At 38.3% G+C, this 21,353-nt stretch overlaps 1 pseudogene; it reads right to left on the bottom strand.

The window, feature by feature from the left end:
• The window catches only part of LOC138416248 (complement factor H-like), a 38,802-nt pseudogene extending 18,360 nt beyond the window's left edge, over positions 1–20,442 (bottom strand).
• Positions 20,443–21,353: the final 911 nt, after the last annotated feature.

The raw sequence follows: 21,353 nt of genomic DNA on the forward strand, positions 1-21,353 counted from the left end.
GCATAGATAAATAAATGATAGTTTCAGGCATAGGCACAATTGTGTGTAATATGTCAAATAAGAAACATTGATTTTCCTATAGTAATGAGCACACCTACTGCCCAGATGTTAATTTAAAGCCACCAAATTTCTGCATGGTTCAGTACATAATTGACTAGTGCACATGATGCAGTTAATATTTAGAGATAGTGTTTTGGAGGTTCTAAATTATTTTCCAGCTTGATAAATAACTTCAGTTCAGTTCAGTTCAGTCGCTCAGTCATGTCTGACTCTCTGCAACCCAATGAATCGCAATAAGCCAAGCCTTCCTGTCCATCACCAACTCCCGGAGTTCACCCAGACTCACGTCCATCGAGTCAGTGATGCCATCCGGCCATCTCGTCCTATGTTGTCCCCTTCTCCTCCTGCCCTCAATCCCTCCCAGCATCAGAGTCTTTTCCAATGAGTCAACTCTTCTCATGAGGTGGCCAAAGTACTGGAGCTTCAGCTTTAGCGTCATTCCTTCCAAAGAAATCCCAGGGCTGATCTCCTTCAGAATGGACTGGTTGGATCTCCTTGCAGTCCAAGGGACTCTCAAGAGTCTTCTCCAACACCACAGTTCAAAAGCATCAATTCTTCAGCGCTCAGCCTTCTTCACAATCCAACTCTCACATCCATACATGACCACTAGAAAAACCATAGCCTTGACTAGACAGACCTTAGTCGGCAAAGTAATGTCTCTGCTTTTGAATATGCTATCTAGCTTGGTCATAACTTTTCTCCCAAGGAGTAAGCATCTTTTAATTTCATGGCTGCAGTCACCATCTGCAGTGATTTTGGAGCCCCCCCCAAAATAAACTCTGACACTGTTTCCACTGTTTCCCCATCTACTTCCCATGAAGTGATGGGACCAGATGCTATGATCTTTGTTTTCTGAATGCTGGGCTTAGATGTCTTTAAAAGACACAAAAACACTACTTGTAAAACTTAGAAAGAAATAGAATGAATTTTTGTAAATATTATAAGCAAGAGGTTACCTCTGCCGGTTAGTTACCTCAGGGTCCCATCTTCCGTTTATACAGATTGAATATTTATGTTTTCCTTGACATTTGTATATTATTTTGGTATTATGATCAAATTCATCTCATTTGATGGGCTTGCCTCATATACACTTAATCTTAATGATTTACACTTTTGAAGTTCATCTGTTGCTATAAAAGGAAAATAGTCCCTTGAAAGGACTAACCAAAGCATCTACTGCTACCAAAAGTAACTATGGAATAAAGAGTATGATTAAATTAAAATGTTTGTCTGTAAAGTCCACCAATCAAGTTTTTCCTGATCATAATGCATAAAATGGGATATTATGTATGCACATAAGTACAGCATTTAGTCTGTGAAGTTTCAGAGAAAGTACCCATTATAAAGATATTGTGCACTGTGGGGCTGAAAAAGCATCAGAGATTCACTATTGGGATGATCTACATCACTTCATGGGAAATAGATGGGGAAGCAGTGGAAACAGTGTCAGACTTTATTTTTGAGGGCTCCAAAATCACTGCAGGTGGTAATTGCAGCCATGAAACTAAAAGACGCTTACTCCTTGGAAGAAAAGTTATGACCAAGCTAGACAGCATATTCAAAAGCAGAGACATTACTTTGCCAACTAAGGTCTGTCTAGTCAAGGCTATGGTTTTTTCCTGTGGTCGTGTATGGATGTTAGAGTCGGACTGTGAAGAAACCTGAGCACTGAAGAATTGATGCTTTTGAACTGTGGTGTTGGAGAAGACTCTTGAGAGTCCCTTGGACTGCAAGGAGATCCAACCAGTCCATTCTGAAGGAGATCAGCCCTGGGATTTCTTTGGAAGGAATGATGCTAAAGCTGAAGCTCCAGTACTTTGGCCACCTCATGCGAAGAGCTGACTCATTGGAAAAGACTCTGATGCTGGGAGGGATTGAGGGCAGGAGAAGAAGGGGACAACAGAGGACGAGATGGCTGGATGGCATCACTGACTCGATGGCCATGAGTCTGAGTGAACTCCAGGAGTTGGTGATGGACAGGGAGGCCTGGCATACTGTGATTCATGGGGTTGCAAAGAGTCAGACACGACTGAGCGACTGAACTGAACTGAACACAGTAAATAGTCATCATCGGACCAAATTTGGTCCTATACTTGATTCTGCGCAAATGTTCACATTCATTTGTTTTTTGATCTCAAGCAGTTCTGCATTATTTTTAATTCACAATCTTAAAACATTAAAAATGATTATCTATAGAAATAAAATATATTGTTTCTTATTTAAATGTATTTTTTCAAGAAAGAAGATGTAATTTAATAAGAAAAGTACCTATATTATATTGAATGTATTTAAGCAGATCTTTTGTATGATTCCCCCCAAAAGACAAGAAAGACCTGAAATAAGAAACTAGGGCTTAAAGTTGCCACCTTTTCCCAGTATATACTCTGAGACTGTGAGAAACTGTTTTTCACTCTAGGTTATCCTATAACCTGGGTTTCCCAGGTGGTTTAGACGTTAAAGAATCTGCCTGCAATGCAGGATACCCAGATTTGATCCCTGGGTCAGGAAGATCCTCTGGAGAAGTGAATGGCAACCCACTCCAGTATTCTTGCCTGTGGAATCCCATGGGCAGATGAGCCTGGTAGGCTATAGTCAGTAGGGTTGCAATGAGTCAAGACACAAATGAGCAGCTAACTCTAACTAGCAAGAAATTTTTGCTGGCCTTTGCAGGAGTTCAGTATGGTCTATGAAAGCATTTTATATAGCTATATATTTCAAATATTCAATACATCTGGGAGTTCTTTTAGAATTTGACAAAATATCAGTGTAGGTCTTTGGTAGTGTTCCTGCATTAAACTGTTAATGATCAGAGTCAAGGGAGGATGAACAGCATAAAGAAAAGTCAGGTGTCTGGCCAAAGAAAGTAATGATTTCAAAATGTAACCATGAAAAAATAAAATAAGGAGATGAATTCAAAACACACTAGAGGCTTGAGAATTTACCCTGTTTTTAGGAGTGGTTCAGAGTACTGAGGGAAACAAAACAAGGTAGCAATCTTCAAGAAGTGGTAACTGAAGGAAGATCGAGTTGTTTCTGGAGGGAAAACCAATTTGCTTCTTCAGAGAAAATAAACACATGAGAAGACTGAAAAGCTAGACTAGAGGGATGTACGAAATAAACATAGAGAGGGTAATAAGGCCTATTATAGCTGAAAGAGATTGTTTTACACTGAATACAGGCATAGGATTAATCTTAAGAAGAAAACTCTGAGATCTGAAAATTTTGAGAGTAATAATTGAAGCAGAAGTTGCGGTGTAAGGCAGAAAGAACAGTTGAGAATTTTCTTGCCTAATGTTACCCTGGGTTTTTCTGACAGGAAATGAGGTGAGCTCATTTGCAGAGAGAAGAGGGAAAAATGAGGTTTGATTTTTGAAAAACTGGAAATATCATTGACAAGAATGTGTTTAGGAAAAGCGAAGATAAACACTGAAATTTATTGACTAACTCAATAAACTCCTATTGAATATCTCCCATCTGTCAGCCTATTTTGGGGTATAGACAATATGTCATGGAACAAAACAGCTGTGAGTCCTCACTCTCATGGAGCCTGAGCCTAAGCCCTACCTTCTTCTTGGAATAACTAATGACTAGAAATCTGATAATAAGTAAGTCTAGACAGCCAGAGCTCTCTTTGAATGCAGAACCCAGGAAAACCACAGGAAAGAATTTATTCTAAGAGAAATGTGAAAGAAGGTAACTAAGATTCTTCTGGTCAGTCATCAAGATGGTCACTCAAACGTCAGGACAAGTCACTTATAGGGAAATGTGTCAGTCAGGGCAGATTCCTGGCCCCACCCAAAGTGCCTCCAATGACAGTTACCTACTGACAGGGAGGGCTTGAGCCCATCCTACTCCAGCGCAGTAACTTCTCTTGGCTGCATTTGAAACAGACTGAGAAATTATAGTTATCAGAAGGTTGGAGGGAGGTAAAACTTCTACAGGAATGTATCAAATGGATATTTTCTCAACTATAATTCCTGGTTTCAAAGGTCCTAAAAGAAAGAGTATCATATAAAAACAAAAATGGTATTTCTGCAATGCTAGTTATATTTTCCTGGTAACTAGTACTCACAGTTTGATTACATGAGTATATATCAATTAGTAAGATATAGCTTCACACTTGTCAAGATAAATGATGTTAATATTAAGGCAGAAAAATTCATAAAATTCTATTGCTAGTTTATCTTTTTCCTCTTTAGACACATATTGGACTATAAACAGCATGCTTGCAATGATTATAATTTAAGATCTTACATTTCCAAGGGTAACTCTAAATTTCAACAGTATGGCTCCAAATAATAAATGTCAAATTGAAATATGAAACAAAAAGAGTAAACACATTCAAGGCCACATAGGCAACTTCTAGGTGTCTTTATTACGTATACGATATATAAATATCTTTATATTTAAAGATATATGAGATATAAATATCTTTTTGCTGTACCTGTAAGTATTGGCGAAGGAAATGGTGACCCACTCCAGTGTTCTTGCCTGGAGAATCCCAGGGATGGGGGAGCCTGGTGGGCTGCTGTCTATGGGGTCACACAGAGTCGGACATGACTGAAGCGACTTAGCAGCAGCAGCGGTACCTTTAAGCATCTTCTCTTGCTGTACTTTAACTATTAATACATTTTATTTATTCTGATTCAACTTAGAAATGTATAAAATTGTCCCTGAAAGTTTTTAAAATTTATGAAATTTGTGACATTGCTACATATTATCAACAATTGCTTTATTCTTATTTAGAATCTTCTTATTTTGTTAAGTAATTTATAAAATCCAAAACTGGAATTTAAAAATTAGATTCTTTCCAAAACAGAACATTCACACTATCTAAAAGTCAATGATTATTATCTAATTATGGGTTTGGGTAGACTCTGGCAGTTGGTGATGGATAGGGAGGCCTGGTGTGCTGTGGTTCATGAGGTCACAAAGATTTGGACACGACTGAGTGACTGAACCGAACTGATTACCTAATCATAAAGTTGCTGTTGTTTAGTCTCTAAGTTGTGTCCAACTCTTTGTAACTCCATGAACTGCAGTCTGCCAGGCTCCTCTGTCCATGCAATTTCCCAGGCAAGAATATTAGAGTGGGTTGGCATTTCCTTCTCCAGGGGATTCCCCTGATCCAGGGATCAAACCTGAGTCTCCTGCATTGGCAGGTGGATTCTTTACAACGGAGCCACCAGGGAAGCCCAATCATAAAGCTAGATGTAAGTTAATGATTTTTTAAAAAGTAATGCCACAAAAAATAACTCAATAAATTTGTTTTTGTTTTAATGTTGAGTTTTGTAGCTTAGTTGAAAAGATCACTCTTGATGAGAACCTTTGGGATTCCTTTCCTAAAATGCTATTCCAAACTTCCACATAGCAACACCTCTATTGGTATGTATTTTCCTTTATATATTTTGTGTTTATCTTTAGAAAAAATCATTTATTTATTTTGGCTGTGCTAGGTCTTCATTGCTGTGCACAGACTTTCTCTAGTTGTGGCAAGTGGGGCTAGTGGTGATGCTTAGGTTTCTGATTGCAGTGTTTCTTTGGTTGGGTAGCATGGACTCTTGGCATGCAAGCTTTAGTAGCTGCAACATTTGGCTCAGTAATTGTGGCACATGGGATTAGTTGCCTCAGAGCATGTGGAATCTTCCAGGACCAGGGACCTAACCCAGGTTTCCTGCAGTGGCAGGAGGACTCTTATTCACTGGTCTTCCAGGTAAGTCTTTTGTGCTTATCTTACATAAAATTCTTATTTTATTGTACTGTATTGTATTTATTCTTATTTATTGCAATTGTAACAAAAACAAGAAAAGATCTTGGCTGTAGGGTATTTTCCAACTGTTGTCTTCACATAAAGACAGTACCTGTAAGAAAGCCATGATGATCTGAAAAGCTTCCCCTTAGAATAAATTTCAAGTTTTATAATATCAATTTCTTGCCTACATGTCCAGTGTCATCCATCTCCCCCTGGAATCCATTCAGAATTTTTAAAAGAGGTCAATTTCTTTGCTGCCTCAACTGCTGCACAGACTCCTGTCTCTACGTTAATGAACGGTTTTCACCCTTTCTTTAATAGATATCTTCCTACATGAACTAGAGCCTCAGCCCCTCCTATTTTGAAGTGCTTGGATATTTTTGTTCTTCAAATATACTTGAAAAACTATAGAAGTATTGTACCTTTCAATTCATTATTTACCTTAATTCATTGTTTTGTTTTGTTTTTCATACTAGACTGATAATTCTTGAAAGGCAGATTCCTGGCATGTCTTTCACCATTTTGTCTTGGATTCGTTAGTTAGTTAGCTAGTTTGTTAGTTCGGTCGCTCAGTCATGTCTGACTCTTTGCAACCCTATGGACTGAAGTATGCCAGTCTTCCCTGTCAGTCATCAACTGCCAGAGCTTACTCAAACTCGACTCTATTGAGTCAGTGATATTATCCAACAATTTCATCCTATGTCATCCCCTTCTCCTCCTGCATTCCATCTTTCCCAGCATCGGGGTTTTATCAAATGAGTCATTACTTCACATCAGATGGCCAAAGTATTGGAGTTTCAGCTTCAGCATCAGTCCTTCCAATGAATATTCAGGAGTGATTTCCTTTAGGATGGACTGGTTGGATCTCCTTGCAGTCCAAGGGACTCTCAAGAGTCTTCTCCAAAACCACAGTTCAAAAGCATCAATTCTTCAGTGCTTAGCTTTCTTTATAGTCCAACTCTCACATCCACACGTGACTACTAGAAAAACCATAGCTTTGACTAGATGAAACTTTGTTGGCAAAATAATGTCTCTGCTTTTTAATATGCTGTCTAGGTTGGTCATACAACTTAGACAAGGAGTGGTGGCTGCCTGGGCACAGGAGGGCTGAGAGGAGCTACTCCACGTTCAAGGTCAGGAGGGGCAGCAGTGAGGAGATACCCTTCATCTAAGGTAAGGAGCAGTGGCTGTGCTTTGCTGGAGCAGTCGTGAAAAGATACCCCAAGTCCAAGGTAAGAGAAACCTAAGTAAGATGGTAAGTGTTGCAAGAGGGCATCAGAGGGCAGACACACTGAAGCCATACTCGCAGAAAACTAGTAAATATAATCACACTAGGACCACAGCCTTGTCTAACAAAATGAAACTAAGCCATGCCCTGTGGGGCCACACAAGATGGGCATGTCATGGTGGAGAGGTCTGACAGAATGTGGTCCACTGGAGAAGCGAATGGCAAACCACTTCAGTATTCTTATCTTGAGAACCCCATGAACAGTATGAAAAGCAAAACGATAGGGTACTGAAAGAGGAACTCCCCAGGTCGGTAGGTGCCCAATATGCTACTGGAGATCAGTGGAGAAATAACTCCAGAAAGAATGAAGGGATGGAGACAAAGCAAAAACAATACCCAGTTGTGGATATGACTGGTGACAGGAGCAAGGTCTGATGCTGTAAAGAGCAATATTGCATAGGAACCTGGAATGTCAGGTCCATGAATCAAGGCAATTGGAAGTGGTCAAACAAGAGATGGCAAGGGTGAATGTCAACATTCTAGGAGTCAGCAAACTAAAATGGACTGGAATGGGTGAATTTAACTCAGATGACCATTATATCTACTACTGTGGGCAGGAATCCCTTAGAAGACATGGAGTAGCCATAATGGTCAACAAAAGAGTCCAAAATGCAGTACTTGGATGCAATCTCAAAAATGACAGAATGATCTCTGTTCATTTCCAAGGCAAACCACTCAATATCACAGTAATCCAAGTCTGTGCCCCGACCAGTAATGCTGAAGAAGCTGAAGTTGAATGGTTCTATGAAGATCTACAAGATCTTTTAGAACTAACACCCAAAAAAGATGTCCTTTTCATTACAGGGGACTGGAATGCAAAAGTAGGAAGTCAGGAAACACCTGGAGTAACAGGCAAATTGGCCTTGGAATACGGAATGAGGCAGGGCAAAGGCTAATAGAGATTTGCCAAGAGAACGCACTGGTCATAGCAAACACCCTCTTCAAACAACACAAGAGAAGACTCTACACATGGACATCACCAGATGGTCAACACTGAAATCAGATTAATTATATTCTCTGCAGGCAAAAATGGAGAAGCTCTATACAGTCAGTAAAAACAAGACAAGGAGCTGACTGTAGCTCAGATCATGAACTCCTATTGGCAAATTCAGACTTAAATTGAAGAAAGTAGGGAAAACCATTAGACCATTCAGTTATGACCTTAATCAAATCCCTTATGATTATACAGTGGAAGTGAGAAATAGATTTAAGGGCCTAGATCTGACAGAGAGAGTGCCTGATGAACTATGGAATGAGGTTTGTGACATTGTAGAGGAGACAGGGATCAAGACCATCCCCATGGAAAAGAAATGCAAAAAAGCAAAATGACTGTCTGGGGAGGCCTTACAAGTAGCTGTGAAAAGAAGAGAAGCAAAAAGCAAAGGAGAAAAGGAAAGATATAAGTATCTGAATGCAGAGTTCCAAAGAATAGCAAGGAGAGATAAGAAAGCCTTCCTCAGCTATCAATGCAAAGAAATAGAGGAAAACAACAGAATGGGAAAGACTAGAGATCTCTTCAAGAAAATTAGAGATACCAAGGAATATTTCATGCAAAGTTGGGCTCGATAAAGGACAGAAATGGTATGGACCTAACAGAAGCAGAAGATATTAAGAAGAGGTGGCAAGAATACACGGAAAAACTCTACAAAAAAGATCTTCCTGACCAAGATAATCGCAATGGTGTGATCGCTCACCTAGGGCCAGACATTCTCGAATGTGAAGTCAAGTGGGCCTTAGGAAGCATCACTATGAACAAAGCTAGTGGATGTGATGGAATTCCAGATGAGCTATTTCAAATCCTAAAAGATGATGCTGTGAAAGTGCTTCATTCAATATGCCAACAAATTTGGAAAACTCGGCAGTGGCCACAGGACTGGAAAAGGTCAGTTTTCATTCCAATCCCAAAGAAAGGCAATGGCAAAGAATGCTCAAACTACCGCACAACTGCACTCATCTCACATGCTAGTAATATAATGCTCAAAGTTCTCCAAGCCAGGCTTCAGCAATATGTGAACCGTGAACTTGCAGATGTTCAAGCTGGTTTTACAAAAGGCAGAGGAACCTGAGATCAAATTGGCAACATTTGCTGGATCATTGAAAAAGCAAGATAGTTCCAGAAAAACATCTATTTCTGCTTTATTGACTATCCCAAAGCCTTGGACTGTGTGGATCACAATAAACTGTGGAAAATCCTGAAAGAGATGGGAATACCAGAACACCTGACCTGCCTGTTGAGAAACCTATATGCAGGTCAGGAAGCAACAGTTAGAATTGGACATGTAACAACAGACTGGTTCCAAATAGGAAAAGGAGTACATCAAGGCTGTATATTGTCACCCTGTTTATTTAACTTCTATGCAGAATACATCATGAGAAACACTCAGCTGGAAGAAGCAGAATCTGGAATCAAGATTGCCAGGAGAAATATCAATAACCTCAGATACGCAGATGACACCATCCTTATGGCAGAAAGTGAAGCGGAACTAAAAAGGCTCTTGATGAAAGTGAAAGAGGAGAGTGAAAAAGTTGGCTTAAAGCTCAACATTCAGAAAACGAAGATCATGGCATCTGGTCACATCACTTCATGGGAAATAGATGGGGTAACAGTGGAAACAGTGTCAGACTTTATTTTGGGGGGGCTCTAAAATCGCGGCAAATGGTGATTGCAGCCATGAAATTAAAAGAGGCTTACTCCTTGGAAGGAAAGTTAGATAGCATATTCAAAAGCAGAGACATTACTCTTCCAACAAAGGTCTGTCTAGTCAAGGCTATGGTTTTCCCTGTGGTCATGTATGGATGTGAGAGTTGAACTGTGAAGAAGGCTGAGCGCCGAAGAATTGATGGTTTTGAACTGTGGTGTTGGAGAAGACTTCTGAGAGTCCCTGGACTGCAAGGAGATCCAACCAGTACATTCTAAAGGAGACCAGCCCTGGTTGTTCTTTGGAAGGAATGATGCTAAAGCTGAAACTCCAGTACTTTGGCCACCTCATGTGAAGAGTTGACTCATTGGAAAAGACTGTGATCCTGGGAGGGATTGGGAGCAGGAGGAGAAGGGGACGACAGAGGCTGGATGGCATCACCGACTCGATGGATGTGAGTTTGAGTGAACTCTGGGAGTTGGTGATGGACAGGGAGGCTTGTTGTGCTGTAGTTCATGGGGTCGCAAAGAGTCGGACATGACTGAGCAACTGAACCGAACCGAACTGAGGTTGTTCATAACTTTTTTTCCAAGAAGCAAGCGTCTTTTAATTTCAAGGTTGCAGTGATTTTGGAGCCCCCCAAATAAAGCCTGTCCCTGTTTCCACTGTTTTCCCACCTATTTCCCATGAAGTGATGGGACCGGATGCCATGATCTTCATTTTCTGAATGTTGAGCTTTAAGCCAACGTTTTCACTCTCCTGTTTCACTTTCATCAAGAAGCTTTTTAGTTCCTCTTCACTTTCTGCCATAAAGGTGGTGTCATCTGCATATCTGAGGTGATTGATATTTCTCCTGGCAATCTTAATTCCAGCTTGTGCTTCTTCCAGCCCGGTGTTTCTCATGATGTACTCTGCATATAATTTAAATAAGCAGGGTGCCAATATACAGCCTTGATGTACTCCTTTCCCTATTTGGAACCAGTTGTTGTTCCATGTCAGGTTCTAACTTTTGTTTCTTGATCTGCATACAGACTTCTCAGGAGACAGGTCAGGTGGTCTGGTATTCCCATTTTTCCTGTTTGTGTGATCCATACAGTCAAGGCTTTCACATAGTCAATAAAGCAGAAGTAGATGTTTTTTCTGGAACTCTCTCCTTTTTTCGATGATCCAACAGATATTGGCAAATTGATCTCGAGTTCCTCTGCCTTTTCTAAATCCAGCTTGAACATCTGGAACTTCATGGGTCATGTACTGTTGAAGCCTAGCTTGGAGAATTTTGAGCATTACTATGCTAGCATGTGAGATGAGTGCAATTGTGCAGTAGTTTGAGCATTCTTTGGCAATGACTTTCTTTGGGATTGGAATGGAAACTTACCTTTTTCACATATGAGGTGTTTGTTGACAGCCTGAAAAGTGAAATTTACCTGAGCCCTAACACTGTTGAATAAGCCTGTCTCATTTCTGTAATAAGCTCACCCTGTTTGTCTGTTGAAATCTCTTTTTTTAGGCTTTTCTTCTCTACTCAGAGTTCTTTCTCCTTGTTGCCCTGTGCACAACTCAGTCTCATGTGAGCTTGTTTCCTTCCTCAAAGGAAAACAGGAACCATCAGCACCTGTTTCTTTTCAGCATTAGATTTACATACCCATTTTCCTTCCTTCACCTGACAGAAGGTTGTAAGTGGAGCAGTTGTCACCAAAGCCCAGAACTTTCTCAGCCCTGCTGGTTCCTCTCCCACCTTCTCAGGGGGCCAGTGTTCTGTCTCTGCCCGCTTTCCTTTTTAGCTCACCCTCTTCACGCTCTCATCTTTCCCATTAAAACGATACTTCATTCAGTGCATAATTCTCCAAGCAATATCTCCTGAACCTCCTGTTCTCTGCCACAACCAAACCTTTGAAATAGTTATGTTTGCATGCTATATTAGGTTTCTAAGTCATTTTCTCACCAGGTTCTATGTAGGTTTTGCTGTATTTACTCCATCCAAAACCGTCTCTGTTACATTTATTGTTGGCCTCTATATAGCTTAATACATCACATTTTTGTAGTCTTCTAACTGGACATATCAACTGAATTAGAAATATTTACTACTGTTCACTTTTCTAATGATGTAATTATGTTACAATTTCCTTAAATTAATTGTATGACATGAGCATGTGTGCTAAGTTGCTTCACTCGTGTCCCACCCTTTGCAACTCCATGAGCTGTAGCCCTCCAGGCTCTTCTATCCATAGGATTCTCCAGCCAAAAATACTGTAGTGGGTTGCCATGCCCTCATCCTGGGGATCTTCCAGACTCTTTATGTCTCTTGCCTTGGCAGGCGGGTTCCTTTGCCAATAGCACCACCTGGGAATCCTAGTTGTATGACAGGCATTGCCAAAATAATTTTACATGATTAACTTATTAACTAAAAAATCCTTTGAAATATTAGAACATTTGTAAATATAAAATCAGTTTACAGATTAGGAAGAATGAAAAAGCTTAAAATAAGCTTGGTTATTACCCTAAAATTCATACTTAGCAAGAGTCATTTCAGCCTGATTCCTCAAGAACCAGTGTTAATCAATCTCCTGTACTTTGTCTCTCTTAAATCATTTTCTTCTCTCCACATTTATGAAACATTCACTCTGACATGTCTCCCCTAAATTCTCTGGATCCTCCATTTTTCTGTCTACTTTGTGATCTATTCCTCTCCTTCGGACACCTCAGTGTCAGAATGCTTCAGGGCTCAGTTTTGAGCTTTCTTCTATTTTCATTCTACGTTCTTTTCCAACTCGATGTCACCTTTTACAGAGTGATAATCTCCCATGCATATCTCCTGAGTAGACTCATGTATTAATATTGTAGTTGGCATATCCAGTGTTTATGGCCCATGGGCAGCCCAACCATAAGATGTTCAGGTCAAAGTTGTGATGCTTTTCCCAAAGTCTTCTCTGTTCTGCCCACCTACAAAGTTATTTCCATTTACTTTCTTGCTTATTTATAAATGGTAAACAAATATGTAAATCCCTTCACCTTTTAGTCTCTCTGACACTCAGTGTTTAGTAACATTATCTATGCTTTCTACCAGGGAAATATATATCAAATCCCCTCTGCATCTCTTCAGTCATGATCCTATCTAATCCCCACTCTTTCTCACCCTATGAGTCTTCTCTTGTCCATCATAAGTATATCACACAGAAAAACTTCCAAAAACCCAAATAAAATTAAATCACTCCTTTCCTTAAAATTCCTTATGGCTTTTCATCAGTCATAAAATCAATCCAAGTGTTAATATGTCTTTAAATAACCCAGACAATATTTCCTTTGCCTCCTATCAGCTTCAGCTCATAAAAATCTCCTGCATTTTGAGTAGAATCCATTCACCTTGACATTTTCAAAATATTGGTTTGTTGTCAAAGCTCTGCACAAAACTCTCCCCTTGCCTTGGGTTGCTCATCATTAACTCAGCTTCCCAGAGGCTAAAACTCTGTTTCTAGATGATTGGCAAACATAAAAGAGATCCACGTCATTCTCCTCAGTTCTTGTCCAAGTTGGAAAATGAAGAGTTACTCTCAGGGCCTGCAGAAATTAACATTCAAAGTAGGAGTCTTAAACAGAAACTCAGGAGTAAAATAGTTGAAAAGGTTGTAAGACACTATCATTCTTGTAATGAGTGAGTTTTGGACTTCAAAACATCCCCTCATTCCAGTTTACATCAAATTAGAAGGAAAAACCTTAATTTTAATAATAATTCCTTAAATATGACTTTAGACCAGTCAAATTTATTAAAAAATAAAATATTTCTGACAGTTAATTTTAATCTTGTTTATCTTGAAGAAAAGAACATCTGAAAAAGAGCACTTATCATAAATGCATGTTTATCAGGCCAGCTGTCCTCACCACACACTATGGAGCCTGTGGTGCCTCCATCTCAGTTCTCATACTCATCCAGGCATTGGTAATTCAGCCTGAACCACATGCCATCACTCTTGGCTCAGTTCAGTTCAATCACTCATTCTTGTCCAACTCTTTGTGGCCCCATGGACTACAGCATGCCAGACTTCCCTATCACTAACTCCCAGAGCTTACTCAAACTCATGTCAATTGAATCGGTGATGCCATCCAACAATCTCATCCTCTGTCATCCCCTTCTCCTCCTGCTCTCAATCTTTCCCAGCATCAGGGTCTTGTCAAATGAGTCAGTTCTTCACATCAGGTGGCCAAAGTATTGATGTTTCAGCTTCAGCATCAGTACTTCCAATGAATATTGAGTACTGATTTCCTTTAGGATTGACTGGTTTGATCTCTTTGCAGTCCAAGGAACTCTCAAGGGTCTTTTCCAACACCACTTTTCTTGGCTCTGGAATTCTCAGATACTGGCCTGTCACTGAACTCTAAGGGATAATGGGATCAAAAATTAATTTCTAATATTAATTAGTTGGCCGCCTGACTGAGTCCTACCTCAAGGGGAAAGGGACTTTCCAATTAGTATGTGCTAAGGATTAAAAAAATCCAAGAATACCAGTTATAGATCACTGTTCTGAAATAATTATGCAAAATAAAAAACATTTTTCTCAACACTTAATGTCTTTGAAATATTTTTTGACTATTTTTCTCAATTTAATTATACTTATGCATTTTCCCATGCTAGTAATAAAATAAGCCATTACAGGTGTGTTATATTGTTTCATAGCAGTATTTTCTGAATTAATATCCAAAACTTAGCAGCTGTGACATATACTCCAAAGAAAACTTAATTGGGAAAAAGAAAAATTTTCAACAAGGCAAGTCAATTTTTAAAGATTAAATAAAATTCTACTGTAAGACACACTAATTTTTAAAGTTCATATGCTGTTTGCTTTCCCAAATATATTTCTAATGGTTGTATATTCTTTTATTCTTATCAAGATCAAATGCAGAGATAGTTCTATTGTTTATAACTAGTTACAAGAAAGTGAATGTTCTTAATTTTGACGAATACTGTAATAGAGTGGTAGTAACAAAGATTTAAATAATTTATTTCAAATTTCATAGTGTATCACATAGCCAGCTAGCTTAAAACTTTAAGAAATTAAAGCAAAACTATACTAGTTAAAAAATAATAATAGACACCTCCTCTCTTCTATAAAAGAGGGTTAGAGTGAATTGGTCACAAATTAGTATAAAATGAGTTTAATATGGGGTCAAAGTGCCCCAACTTCAAAAATACCACTGTGTGACCTTGCAATGAATAAGATAAACTCAGCAGGTTGTTCTTAGAAAATCTTCATAAACATCTGTGTGGCAGTACAGGAAAACCTTTCAGCATAGCCAAATTTGGCCCACTCTAGAAGTGTTTCTCTATCTCCATTAACTAGATGTTTATGAAGACTTCATAAGAGAATTTTTCACAAGTGTATCTATCCTAGAGTTTCAAACACATAAATTATACATCATATAATTATGAAGATTATGTGCTATGGACTCATGCCTTTGCTTAAAAACGTAGCTTTTAGACTTAGGAGGAAAGACTCTGACATAAAAGTTTCCTAAGATAGAAGCAGATACAATTAGCATAAAAGTCTCAGCTAGAAATAAATGAGTTTATACCAGAAAACAGGTAAGACTCCTAGCTAAATTAGTTTTTAATCACAGGATGTTTTAAAGTGAAAAAGCCTTGAACTGAAGGGTGTGATGATATTTTAACCTATTAGTAATTAATCTGGGAGGAGGAGACCAGCCTTTCTCTGTTCAGCTTATTGCGTTCTGATTATTTTGAAGATTGTAGCCATCATAGCAGCAAACCCTTACAGTTTTGCCCTATAAATAATTTTCTTCACGACTTGGGTTATATCCATTTTACAAAGAGTTGAAAGTACATTGTCCTAAGGATCATAAAAATAATATGAAAAAAATTAACATGAATTTGGTAAAATAACACATCTTAAATTAACTTTATAGTACTTATACAAGAATGCATTAGTATTCAGATATAACATGTAACTTAATAGAAATGAAAACTATTACCACATATTTGTTAAAAATTAAATATCAACATTTTATGTTATTTATCTTTAATTTTTATGATTAAAATATGTATAAATGATGCAGATATAATTGTCATGTGATTTCTATGAAGAGCTCCTTATGAAAGGAAGAACTACTTGGGTGTTTTTGCTCATAGAACTTATCCCTTGGCCTTATTTTTCTTTTGACAATAGTATAAACCCAAATGTACTGTTGTGTCTCTCTGTTTGAAAGATTTATACGTAAAAAATTAAAACGGTTTACCTGTTGAGGCATGGTACTTATGTAAACCAACCTTATGCTATGCAAATCATGAAATCACAGGAACTTTGGGAAGAAGTCACAAAATACTGATCACAATGATAAGAAAACTGTTGACCTACACAAGCTGGAAAGTATCCTCTATATACATAATATAGTCTTCCCTGTTTTATTACTGGAAAATCACAGGATTTCACATGGAATATAAATTAAAGTATGAATAATAGTTTACCTTACTAAGCAATCAAATTAGAAATTTTTTCATCTACTAACATATTCTCTTATTAACTTAATTACTCATTGCATTAGGATTCCTAGGTAAAGAAGAGTGAGAAAATTCAGATGACTGAATTTTTTCAGTTATCTGATTTTTTTTTAGCAAGTACCTGAATTGGAGGTACTTGTTAATGAAGATTAAATTATGTCTTGTGGGTTGTATTATGTAAAATTATGTAATTTTGTATGTGGGCTTTCTTTAAAGAAAACTAAACAGACGTATTGAAAGAATTCTCCATGGCCCTAGCCTTGGTTGACTAAATTAATATCCTAACAGATGAAAGTGCAGATTTTATCCTACAACTCATCTGCTTTCTTTTTCTTTCTTTCCCATTCTCCTCAGAAACCAGAATCCTGATGTCTATTTTCAGATCAAGTCAATTGTCAGAAGAAAACAGGTTTTTGCTTTTTCAAATAATATTCTATTAACTAGAAAGTTATGATAAATACAGAGAAGCACAATTTTCCATTGATCACATCACACAGAAAAATAACATCCTTGTTTATCCCTCAAACCAGACATTAAGATATATTTTACCTTCTTACCCAATAGGAGAAACAAACAATGAATAATTCTTAATATCCAAATGATTGAGGTCAGGGGAACCATTTGAATGTTTATATCTAACTTTAATTGGAGAATGATGCATTTTTCACTATTTCTTATTAATATTTAAAATGAGGTGTAGTATAATTACATTTTACTGTTATTTTTACTGAGTAATTTTCAAATGTATGCTTGCTATGTGAATTATAAACTCTGAATTTTTGCTTATCTTAATCCCTTTCTTTAACAAAGTCTGGGACCTTTAACAAAGGTCAATGATACCTTCTCTGGTCCTATACTCTATTTCTTTCATCACTGATAGATTTTCTACACTTTTTTGAAGCTTCTCCACATTTTTAAGTTTGAAATGCTTATTTAGTCTCATTCCTTTTAAGTAACAGTCTAGCATGGTTTTTTTTGTTTAATTAATTTTGGAGATTTAGAATATTTTCTCTTCATCCTTGGATTTTGCAGATTTCATCATGTATGTCTAAATATGTGTATTTAGCAATACTTCTATGTTGGGCAAGTTTGAGTCTTTGTATTTGCAAGAACCAAGTCTTAATGAACTCAGTTAACTTTACCATTAAGATATAGTGAAGAGATTTGAATCCTGTTCTTCTAATTCCAGAGCTAGTATGTTTTTTCACCTCATGATGTTTCATAGAGTATACATACAGTAAGATACAGTAAGATAATCCGCTGTGATTCATTTCCATTTGTTTACAAAAAAAGGCACAGGGCTGGACTTTACCTGGGGGTATAGTGTGCTACCCCTGGACCTAGCCTTTTCTGATTTAAAGCTTTACTCAGTTATTTACATGAACCTTGTTATATTGCAACAAGGAACAATTCGCATTATTTTTAAAATAAGATACCATGACTTTAAAAAAAATAAGATACCATTGCAGAAATGTGACATAGCCATCTATATTGGTGCCACGTTGTACTTTGGCCTAAAAATTGGTGAAGGACATTCAACATTGCCTGAAGCTCACTTATATGCTTGCAATTTACTTTCATTTCCATTTCCTAAAGTCAGTGATGCACGTTTTCCTCAATTTGCTCAAGGCACCTAACACAATTTCTCCTTCATCAAGATGATAAGTCCTTGCATTCACAGTAAACAATTGAGACAACAAGTAGTGAGTTCCCTAGATTTCTGTCCTTCATTCTTTCAATTTTACCTGTATATGTGAGTGCTCAGTTACTCAGTTGTGTCCAACTCAGTGTGACCCCATGGTCTGTAGCCTTCCAGGCTCTTCAATCCGTGGGATATTTCAGGCAAGAATACTGGAGTGGGTTGTCATTTCCTTCTCCAAAGGATCTTCTCAAGACAGGGATTCAACCCAAATTTCTTGCATCTCCTGCCATTGGCAGGTGGATTCTTTACCACTGATTCACCTGGGAAGCCCCTTCTTTGACTTTAGCTGCATCTATTCTGGACATAAGCTTTTCAACTGGTTTGTGATAATAAGGTATTTTTTATTTTTGTTGTTTGTTTCTTTGTTTAAAGCCAAAGTATCTTCTCAAGCCTCTCATTTACCACAGATGTCGTATTACTATTTATTTCTCCCCTCTCACATTTGCTCAGCCACTCTGCCTTAAATGGACATGCAGGTTTCTTCAATTCTAAACTCCTTCTCTCTACCCTTTGTCCCAGTTTAGGCAATTGCTGTAGCATTCCCAGCCTACCCTAGTGACGCTGTCACTGGGCTGTCTGAGGCACCCACATGGGATGTAGTACTTGTGTGGAACCCCCACAGACTTTTCCTGACAGGAGTCAACACTGTGGTTGTCAGGCCTGTGGTTCTTATTATGTTTGCAAGAAGCACCATGGCAACAAACATCAGAAAACTCTGAAGAACAAGATTTATTACACATAGCTCTTGGAGTGTACTTAGCACCCCAGAGGAGGCCCACACAGTGAGGTCAAGGTTAGAAAAAGAGAGGGACAATGAACTTGGAGCTCTGGCTTTATTAGGGTCTGAGATTGGGTGCCTATGGTTTTCAGGCTCACTCTTTATTGGTGAATTTCAAGTGCAAGAATGGAAATTAGGGCAAGGGATGGGGAAAGAAGTCAGTTACCTAGGGCATTCTTGGACCAAAAAGGAGCCTTGCCCACACATGCATCAGGTGAAAGGCAGACAAATGTCTGTTCTGACTGTGGTGCCTGCAGTGGCCCCTGAATTACTCTAGCATCTCTTAGTCATATTCCAGGAGCCTGTGGAACCACCATCATAGACAATCACCGAGAGAGGAGAGTCCTTATATGAAAGTCTAGGTTTTCACAGGAGAAGTTCAAGCACAGCATGGGAGAAAGAAGAACATGAGTTTGAACTCATGAACTGGGTAATAGGAATGGCTTGACCTTACCTACATTGCCCTCCTTAACAAGGAAGAACAGCTTAAGGCTAATAGAAAACTTTCCAGGCTCCCCTGATTTCTCCCACAGGGAAAATGGAGAGTGTGTGAATCATCTTGTATCTTTCACTCCATCCAGAGTATTTATTTATTTATTTATTTATTTTCTACTCTATGATTCTTTATTTCTAAAATCAGCAGGAAAGGTCAATAGGTATTTGTGTCAAACTTTTGTGAATAAGTTCAGTAAGTGGAAAGAATTGTTTTGAACTAGATTCTTTTTTTTGTTGTTGTTCTTTTTTTTCTAATTTATTTATTTTTTTAATTTTAAAATCTTTAATTCTTACATGCGTTCCCAAACATGACCCCCCCTCCCACCTCCCTCCCCACAACATCTCTCTGGGTCATCCCCATGCACCAGCCCCAAGCATGCTGCACCCTACGTCAGACATGGACTGGCGATTCAATTCTTACATGATAGTATACATGTTAGAATTCCCATTCTCCCAAATCATCCCACCCTCTCCCTCTCCCTCTGAGTCCAAAAGTCCGTTATACACATCTGTGTCTTTTTTTCTGACTTGCATACAGGGTCGTCATTGCCATCTTCCTAAATTCCATATATATGTGTTAGTATACTGTATTGGTGTTTTTCTTTCTGGCTTACTTCACTCTGTATAATTGGCTCCAGTTTCATCCATCTCATCAGAACTGATTCAAATGAATTCTTTTTAACGGCTGAGTAATACTCCATTGTGTATATGTACCACAGCTTGCTTATCCATTCATCTGCTGATGGACATCTAGGTTGTTTCCATGTCCTGGCTATTATAAACAGTGCTGCGATGAACATTGGGGTACATGTGTCTCTTTCAATTCTGGTTTCCTCGGTGTGTATGCCCAGAAGTGGGATTGCTGGGTCATAAGGGAGTTCTATTTGCAATTTTTTAAGGAATCTCCACACTGTTCTCCATAGTGGCTGTGCTAGTTTGCATTCCCACCAACAGTGTAGGAGGGTTCCCTTTTCTCCACACCCTCTCCAGCATTTATTGCTTGCAGATTTTTGGATCGCCATCCAGAGTATTTAATACTGAGCTATTTGACTGGTAGTTATGAAGAGGCTATGAAATTAGTAGACAGGACACTTACAGAGCTTTGAAGGGAGGCTGATCCTACTAACTGCATTGCAGACTCCATTAGAGCACTCAGTCAAAAGCTGCTGGATTTGCCTCACCTTCACTGGTCCCATGAATGCTTTGTCTATTTCACTCATTCCTCACCTCCCTTACCATGGTGTGTCTCCTGTAGGCACAACTAACATTATAGGAAAAAGAGACTCTGATGGACAGCTCCTGATCATGCACAGAAATTTGGGTCAAATCTTTGGGCCGGGAAGAGAACAGAAAATTAGGAAGTAGTGCTATCTTGAGAGGATGTCAGAACCCATCCCAGTGTAGCATCTAGACAAGGCACATGAGCTCAGAAATTCTACCAAAAGATGGAGAAACAGCATAAGCAGGTGTTCACTTAGAAGAACTGAGACATACTTAGAATATCTAACAGAGCTGAAGGAATTTGTCTCTCTTACAAAGGAGACTAGTACTTTCACTGAAAACACAATATAAACTTCAAGGAACATGAAATCAAAAGAACAAGATGCCAACAAAATGTCATAAAAATCTTCAGGATTCACCCCAAGATTGGAGGCTTGTGATTTACCCATTGGAGAATTCAAAATAGCTGCTTTAAATAACTCAGTGTGCTGGAAAAAAATACAGGAAGACTATTGAACAAAACCAGGAAAAAAAAGTACATGAACAAAATGAGCCACTTAATTAAAAGAAAGAAATATTAAATAAAAAAATCACCAGATAGAAATTCTAGTGCAGAAGAATCCAAGGTTGAAATGCAAATGCATTATAGAGCATTGACCACAGAATAAAACAAGTGGAGTCTGTGAGATAGACGACAGATATGTTGAAGTTATCCATTCATAGGAGAAGAAAAATAAAGACAACACATCCCTCAAAAAAGTTTAAAACAAATGAAAAAAATGGAGAAAAGCTACAAGATCTATGGTACATCATCAACAAAACTAGTCTGTGAATTATTGATGTTCCAAATGGAGAAAAGAGGGAGATGGGGGCAGAAAGCATATTTAAAGAAAGAACAGTTGAAAACTTC

This window comes from Ovis canadensis, chromosome 12 (assembly GCF_042477335.2).
Source record: "Ovis canadensis isolate MfBH-ARS-UI-01 breed Bighorn chromosome 12, ARS-UI_OviCan_v2, whole genome shotgun sequence".
Classification (NCBI taxonomy): domain Eukaryota; kingdom Metazoa; phylum Chordata; class Mammalia; order Artiodactyla; family Bovidae; genus Ovis; species Ovis canadensis.